This window comes from Cavia porcellus, unplaced genomic scaffold, assembly GCF_034190915.1.
Source record: "Cavia porcellus strain 051 isolate PalLab524CR breed Dunkin Hartley unplaced genomic scaffold, mCavPor4.1 scaffold_7, whole genome shotgun sequence".
NCBI classification, from domain to species: domain Eukaryota; kingdom Metazoa; phylum Chordata; class Mammalia; order Rodentia; family Caviidae; genus Cavia; species Cavia porcellus.
Window position 1 is genome coordinate 88,068,414 of NW_026947490.1, and position 9,253 is coordinate 88,077,666.

Sequence of the window (9,253 nt, forward strand, 5' to 3'; positions counted from 1 at the left end):
ATTTAGATTTTAATTTAGTACATGGTGATAGACATGGGTCTAGCTTTAGTTTTCAGCAAATGGAGAGCCAGTTTTTCCAGCAGCATTTATTAAAAGAGACTGTTGTTCTTCCAGTGAACCTGGTTGGCTCCTTTATCAAAGATAAGGTGGTTGAGTGTGGTTGTAGTTCTGGTTGTATCTTCTAATCTATTCCATTGATCTTCAGCTCTGTTTTGATTCCAATACCATGTTGATTTTACTACTGTTGCTTTGTAGTATAACTTCAAGTCAGGGACTGTGATGCCTCCTGCCTTGCCTTTGCTGCTTATAATTGCCTTTGCTATTCTAGGTCTCTTCTGGTTCCAGATGAATTTTAGGAGTGATTTCTCTAGATTCATAAGGTACATTGATGGTATTTTTATTGGGATTGCATTGAATCTGTATAACAATTTTGGGAGAATGGCCATTTTCACAATGTTTGTTCTTCCTATCCATGAGCAAAGGATGTCTTTCCATTTTCTGAGATCATCTTCAATTTCTTTCTTCAGCATATTATAATTTTCCCTGTATAGGTCTTTCACTTCTTTCATAAGAGTAATTCCAAAATATTTCTTTGTTTTGCTTGCTAGTGTGAAGAGTGTGGTTTCTCTTATTTACTTCCTTGTGATTTTGTTGTTATTGTATATGAATGCTATTTATTTCTGAGTATTGATTTTGTATGCACCTACATTACTGAACTTATTTATTATATCTAAGAGTCTTTCAATGGAGTTTAGGGGGTCTTCTATGTAGAGCATCATGTCATGTGCAAACAATGTTATTTAACTTCTTATTTTCCTATCTTTACCCCTTTTATTTCTCTCTCTTGTCTAATTACTTTGGCGAGTACTTCCAGTACTATATTAAATAGGAGTGGTGATAAAAAAAAACATCCTTGTGTTGTGCCCCATTTTAAAGTAAAAGCTTTCAATTTTTGGCCATTTAGTACGATGTTGGTTGTTGGTTTGTCATAAGTGGCCTTTATTATATTGAGCTAAAGACCATCTATTTCAATTTTCAGTAAAGTTCTTATCATGAATGAATGTTGGACCTTATCGAAGGCTTTTTCTGCATCTATAGAAATGATAATGTAATTCTTACTTTTGGCTTTATTGGTATGGTGGATTACATTTATTGATTTACATATGTTGAACCATCCCTGCATGCCTGGGATGAATCCCACTTGGTCATGGTTTATAATCTTCTTGATAATTTGCTGCATCCTATTTGCCAATATTTTATTGAGGATTTTTGCATCTGTGTTCATTAGGGAGATTGGTCTATAGTTCTCTTTTTTAGTGGGGTCTTTCTCAGGTTTTGGTACTAGAGTAATATTTGCTTCCAGGAATGACTTAGGAAGGATTGCTTCCCTTTCAACTACATTGAATAGTTTTAGTAGTGTCAGCATTAGGTCTTCTTTGTATTTCTTGTAGAATTCTTCAGTGAATCCATCTGGGCCTGAGGTCTTCTTTGTACTTAATTACATTTTTAATTTCATTAACAGAGATTGGGTTATTCAGCAGTTTTACATCCTCTTGATCTAGCTTTGGTACTTCATATGTTTCTAAGCATCTGTCTATTTCTTCTGTGTTATCAAACCTTTGAGAGTAGAGGTTTTCGCAATGGGTGTTGATGATCTTCTCTATTTCTTTAGAGTCTGTAGTGATTTCACCTTTTTCATTTCTTATTGCATGAATTTGAGCTTTTTCTTCCCTTTTTTTAATAAGGTTGACTAGGGGCTTATTGATTTCATTTATTCTTTCAAAGAACCAACTTTTTGATTCATTGATTCTTTGTATTGTTTCCTTAGTCTCTATTGCATTGATTTCTGCTCTGATTTTTATAATTTCCTCTCTTCTTTTGGATTTGGGCTTGACTTGCTCTTCTTTTTCTATCTGTTTGAGGTATAGCATCAGGTTATTTATTTGTGTTCGTTCTGTTTTCCTGATGTGGGAATTCAGTGCAATAAATTTTCATCTGAGGATGGTTTTCCTTGCCTCCCACAGATTCTGGTAAGCTGTTTCTGCATTTTCATATTCTTGTAGGTATTGATTAATTACTTCTTTAATTTCTTCTGTGACCCACTAATTACCCAAGTGTGTGTTATTCAGTTTCCATGTGTTTGTGGGATTTTTGCAGTATCTTTTATCACTAATGTCTAATTTCAGAGTGCTATGATCCATTAACATGCAAGGGATGATTTCAACTATTTTGCAGTTGTTTAAATATGTTCGGTAAGCTAATATATGGTCTATTTTAGAGAATGAACTATGTACTGCTGAGAAGAATGTGCATTCTGATGTTGTTGGGTGGAACATTCTGTATATGTCTATCAAATCCATTTGTTCGCAGGTGTGATTCAGTTCTGTTATTTCTATGCTTATTTTCTGTGTGGTTGATCTGTCCCTTGATGTCAATGGCGTATGAAGGTCTCCTGTTCCAATTGTGTTACTGATAATTTGAGTTTTCATTTCTGGTTATAATTATTTTAGATAGCTTGGTGCTCTGGAGTTTGGTGCATATGTATTGAAGATAATTATCTCTTCCTCTTGGAGTTTCCCCCTAATGAGTATGTAGTGAATTTCTTTTTCCTTATGGTCATTGTTGGTTTAAAGTTCAAGTTGTCTGCAAACAGAATGGCTACTCCTGCTTTTTTTGGATTCCTGCTGCATGAAGTATTGTTTTCCATCCTTTGACTTTCAGTCTGTGAGTATCTTTCCGGGTTAAATGGGTTTACTGTAAACAGCATATGGTTGGATTTTGTTTCTTATCCATTCTGCTAGTCTGTTTCTTTTGATTGGTGCATTGAGACCATGTACTTTAAAGGTTATAACTGTGAAATGCTGGTTTATTGTTGACATGCATCTTTATCTTTCTGTTCTGTTTAATTATCTGCTTTGCTTAGTGGTTTTTATTTGGGGACCTAAACTATCTTTCAATATTTTTTGTAGGGTTGGCTTGGTTTTCATGAAGTTCTTCAGCTGTTATTTGTCATGGAAGTATCATGTTTCACCATCAATTTTGAATGATAGTTTTTCAGGTTACATAAATGTAGGTTGGAATACTTTTTGCTTTAGGATCTGGAGTACGTCACTCCATGCTCTTCTTGACTTTATTGTTTTTAATGAGAAGTCTGCTGTGATTCTGATAGGTTTTCCTTTATAAGTGATCTGTCTTTTCTCTCTGACAGCTTTTAATAATCTATTCTTGTGTTGGATTTCTGGGATGGTGATTATTATATGTCTTGGTGTAGTTTTATTTTGGTTATGACTATATGGAGTTCTATATGCTTCACTGATCCTGATGTGGGTTTCTGATCTCATGCTTGGGAAATTTTCAGCTATTACTTCTCTAAATATCCTATTGACATCCTTTATGTTGTCTCCTTCTTTTTCATTAATCCCTATCAATCTTATGTTATTGTACTTTGCATCATCATGCAGTTGTTGAATTGTTATTTCTTGATTCCTTGTTATTTTCAAAAGACCTTTCCTTTCCTGTTCACTAGCTGGAATCCTGTCTTCAAGGTCTGAAATTCTATCTTCACTTTCATTGAAGCAATTTTTACAACTTTCAGTGGAGATTTTTATTTCCTGTATATCTCTGTGCATCTTCATTATGTATTCTGTTTGTTTCTTGTATTGCTCATCTAGGGATTCTCTCTTTTTGTTTAGTGCCTGCAATTTTTTAACTGTGTTTTATTTAGATATATTCAGAATCTCTTTCATTTCTTTTATCGTTTCTTCTTTTACCTGGGAGATTATTTCGAGTTTGAATTCCTTTAAAGCTTCCTGGAGTTGCTTGTTGATTTCAGTAGTTATTATGTCCAATATTTGAGGTGAATGGCATATATTTTCTTCTATATACATCCATCCTAGGTTTTCTTGAGATGGGCTGGAGGTTTGAGGTTGCAATTTGTTCTTTCGTTTTGTCATTTTCCTATATTTCTTTGTTTCAAGTGTTATTTGAAAGCTTCCTCAAGGTCTGCTGGAAATCCACTTCTATGTTTGCAGCTCCTGGGACTCTGGCACCCTGTTTCCCCACGCCACTGGGCCTCTAGAACCAATGGCCCTCTTCTGCCTGTTTAGAACTCAGTAGTTCCAGATAAGCTGGGCTCCAGGGACACTGTATGCCCACCTGCTTGCTGGAAGCTCCACAGTTCTACAAGTGCAGCCAGAATGGGGAGACACATGTAGATGCCTCAAACCCACTTATCCACTTCACTGCACCTGGAAGCCTGGAGGGTCCTGACCAGTCTGGGCTTGGGGCAGAGTGCACTGAGCACTTACCACAGGCTGTGGATCTTCTGGAACTGGTGATGCTCACCTGCTTGCTTTGGTATTCACAGTCCTCCAGACACATGGGAGGTGGCTTCAGGTGCCCCAAGTCTGCCCAGCCCTTCCTCTGCACCCAGAAGGTGCAGGAGTCCCCAATAGGCTGGGCTCCAGGGATAGTATGCACCTGCCTGTTTGCTGGAAACTCCACAGTTCTCCAAGTGCAGGCGGAATGGGGAGGCGGATGTAGATGCCTCAAACCAACTTATCCACTTACCTGGGTGAGATTTTTGATCATTTGCTAGGGCAAAAACAATCACTGTCTTCACACTGAAGCAGTTACAGAAGATGGACCATGTAGCCTTTTCAGAATTTAATGAGAAGAAACATTTGATAAATGAGATATAATGCAAGAAAAAAAATATATAAAAAGAGACAAGTACCTGGGAGAACATGGCAGACAAATCACAGCAGCCACGGAGGCTCTCTGAGATTACCAGTTTAGAATCCAGGAGCGGCGCCATGTGAGGAGTCCTATGTGAGGGGAGATGTACCCTGCTGACCCAGGAACAATCTAAGCTGAGAGAAACCAACTTTAAATGCAATCCTGATGCTACAACAGGAACAGATAAAACCTCAGTGTGGAAGCTGGACCCTGCACCATTGGAAGCCATGATTTGAATTTCCTGCTGCCAATACTGTGTCCCAATCCGCACGGCAGGGAGAGAGACATGCAAATGCTCTGAAGGCTGGAATCAGTGAACCAAAGTGCATTGAGAGCAGGACTGTCAGGGAGCCTTGCATCGACCTTCAGTGAGTGAGAGAAATGGGGATCCTTTCATAGACTGGGAGGCTCTGACAGAGGACATTCTGGGAATGAGCAGACTAGCCAGAACAGATCCCTGCAGTGACTTTAGTCACATATTCCCCTCTCAAGCAGGATTGGTGGGGAGCACTTGGCCTGGTGATGCTGTGGACTAAGATCCAGTAGGCTAGCAAAAATCAGGTCCCTGCACCTGGCAGTACACCCTAGCAGTGAAGCATTCAGTAGGTTGACCTGGAGGGGTGGGCCCAGCAAAGGCTGCCCAGGTCTGTGTCTCCATATTACACTGCAGTGGGTGGGAACACCTAGCTGGCAGATTCAAACAAACTGCAACAGACAAAGAGAAAAAAAAAAAACTGGGCCTCCTACATATGCTTGTATGGAAGGAACAAAAGTATGGGAAAGGGAGCAACAAGAAAGGGTCTTCAGTCCTCAATTCTGAGAACACTGATCCAGGAAAGGTAAATGCAAAAGAGCATGAAGACAGAAAACATGCAATATCAGACACAGCACCTAGAGACATAAAGCGGTATCTCCGGAGCCTCTTAGACGAGTTCAAAAATGAAGAATTTAATGAAATAAAGCAAGAAATAAGTAGAATAGTTAGAGAAATGCTAAGCACCACCCAAGAAAAAAACAGATGGTGGAATGGAAGAACAGAAAAAAAGAGAATTGTTTCATGGAGAAAAAAGAGAAAACATAGAATATGTGAAGCAGGTTCAAAGAGATTACCAGGAAACTAAAAACTCTATTGAAAGCTGTCATAACAGCTTGAAAGAAACAAAGGATAGATCAGAACTGGAGGACAGATTTGTAAGGTGGGAGCATGAAATGAAAAACTTCTTAAAAATAACAAGAAAACAAACAGCAATAATACAAAGACTAGAAGATGATACGAGTATCTATAACTTAAGAATTAAGAACATAAATGAAGAAGTACGGACTCAAACAAATGAACTACAAAAGCTATTCACAGAAACAATCCAGGAGAATTTCCCTAATTTAGCAAAAGCTAAAGATACTCAGATGTATGAGGCATACAGGACCCCAGCCACCTACAACCCAAACAGAGCTACACCCAAGCATATAATAATCAAAATTCCAGAAATCCAATATAAGAACAGAGTATTAAAAGCCGTCAAAGACAAGAAACAGATCACTTACAATGGAACACCCATCAGAATTACAGCAGACTTCTGTGAACAAATCATCAAATCATGAAGAGCATGGGGGGAAGTAATTCAAGCTTTGAAAGATAATAACCTGCAGCCAAGATTGATATATCCTGCACAACTGTCCCTAGAAATTGATGGAAAAACAAGGTGCTTCCAGGATAAAGAGGAACTAGAGGAATTTGCAACCACCAATTCAACTCTACAGAGATTACTGGAGGATATTCTAAAAATGAAAAATACCAAGATTCCAGAAAGAGTAGAAGAGAGGCCACAATGAATGGAGCAGAAAGCGAAATGAAGAGGACAAACTGACAACTAATGACAGAAAAAGAGCTCAATAGAAATGAGGCAGAGAAATTTGAATGGTAGGAACAGCGATTTTGGAGAAAACAAGACATCTTAATAGGTAGTGCTGATTTAATATCCTCTTGTTTTTAAGTCCCATCCAGCTTTTGTTCTTCTGTCTCCATTGGTTTTAATGTGTTGTATCTTATTGGATTTTATTGTATGTGATAATATAAACAAAAACTTTTATAGACAAGGAGATTATACAGAAACCATTGTTCATTTTCTGATAGTTGATTCTAAATACCCTGTAATACTGTCATTCTCTTGAATGGTTTTACATTGTCTTGATATGTTTGATGCTACAGTACACGAAGTTATACCCAAAAATTTTAAGGGAAGAGACACTATGGTAATTACTATTATGTTGAGAATATCTTGTGGTGAAACACTATTTTGCTTAAATGGCTATGTTTTGACATGCACAGTTTTATTGTTATGCCCTCTTTTTTATCTCAATATCCTTTTATTATCTACTTTTTTATTTTTATCCTTTTCATTAAGGGAAAAATAAATAAAATAGCAGGACATATTATAGTAACCCACTTTGCTTTCCTATTAACTTGATTTGAAGCTCTGTATTGCTCTCACCATCTTGTTTTGACTGATTTTCCTCTATTCTGTTATGCTTGATAGTACCAAGTCTGATAGTATAGGCAACAACTATGAAGACAATAAGATGTATTGTGACACCCATTCTGGTTGACTATTATCTTCTTTTGAAGACCTCTAATGTCTCCAATGTTTTGGTTTTATTGGTCTTATTCTTTACTGTTTTGTTCAATTTTATTATAACTGATGATATAAGCAATTATTTTTAAGATAACAAGAGGCATTATGGTAACCATTGTTGATCACCTTGTATTTTGTTTTTACATTGTGTATTATGTCCATCTTTTTGATTTGACTGACTCTGTCCTAATATGTCACAATTGGTTTTACTTTCTTCAAAAAAAAGTAATAAGAACGGTTGGTGCAATAAAACCCAAATGTGTAATTGTCATTGTACAAAAAAAAAAAGAAAAGAAAGTTCTCTAAAAGATATAACTGCGTATATATTTAAGAGTATAAGATAGATAACCATATTACTGAGTTCTGTTGGGTCATTGAACAAAATTGTTTGCAGTCTCACTGTTTGAAAGTCCCCTCTATATGAGTTAATTTTGTAACTTCAACAACTATTTCTAAGATGACAATATGTAATTAACTAGTGATTTCCTACTGTTTATTTTTTTCTGAAATTCTGTGTAACTTGTAACCTTTTTCTGTTTTTTTTTCTTTTTTGTCCTTAAATAAAATTTAAAAAAAGAGAAGCAAAATTATTCTTTTGTAAATAAAAATTATACTTTCAAAACACGATCCCATTTTAATGTTTTTTTTTCCTATTCACAGAACAGAATAAACAGGGAAAATACCCATTTACATAGACAATTGTTTAGCGTTCCATTTCTTAGCAGCAAACGGACTTTTCATGTGTAGAGAGATCACTGCTTACATGTGGAATAGATTTTATTCATTGAATCCTTCATTATCATACTATACATGGGCAATTCTACTCACCTACCCAAATGAAGAAGACTGTAAGCAGTCAAATTTCAGATTCCCATTGCCTAAAACACATAATGTTCTCCAGATTCTAACTACAGTGCAGCTCACACTCTTGATGGTCCACCATCAACTCTTCAATATGTAAATAAAATTACTCTGATTAACACTTTCTGTACCTTCTTTCTACATATTCTCAAAATTCTCCTTCTGTGAAAAGACTCAGTGAACCTCCATCCATCTGGGTGTATGGCATGTGAAGTTCTTCTAAGACCAAGTTCAGCAAAAACACAATTGCAGATGAAACTGAACACCAGGGAAGAAGAGAATGTAAATGAGGGGCAATAGCAGAATCAAAATAATCACAGTATATTTTATGTAATATATATCAATGGAAAGTTAGAAAAAGATCACACATTCATCTCAAAAGATGCACAAAAATTGTTTCACAAAGAATACACATTTATGATAATTTTCTTACAAAATTGTAAAGATGGTTTTCAATCTTAATCTGATAATCCAACTGTGACACCAACAGCAAACATCAGTCTAAGTGGCCCAAAACTGAAAACTCACTCGGAATTCTGAAATGAGCATGAGTTGAATGCACTCTGCTCAGATGATGAAGTACAAATGGCAAATTCATATATGGAGAAAACATTAACATACTTGTCTTTTTAAAGATGCAAATGAAAACAACTCAGATTTCATCTTACTACAGAAAATGGGAAATAATAGAGAAAACAAGCAATAAAAATTGCTAAGAATAATTTGGGAAATAAACTTTTCTTCACTGTTTATAGAAGTGTAGTCTACGGCCATACCACCCTGAACGCGCCCGATCTCGTCTGATCTCGGAAGCTAAGCAGGGTCGGGCCTGGTTAGTACTTGGAAGGGAGAAGTGTAAAGAGATACACACCTCTGGAAATCAATGCAGACATTCCTAAAATATCTAGTATCACAGGGCTCATGTGTCACAACTGTTCTCCAACATATCTTCCCAAAATAATTTAATACATTTTACAAGAATGATGTATGTGTACCCATATTTATAAGAAAATATTTGTTAATGC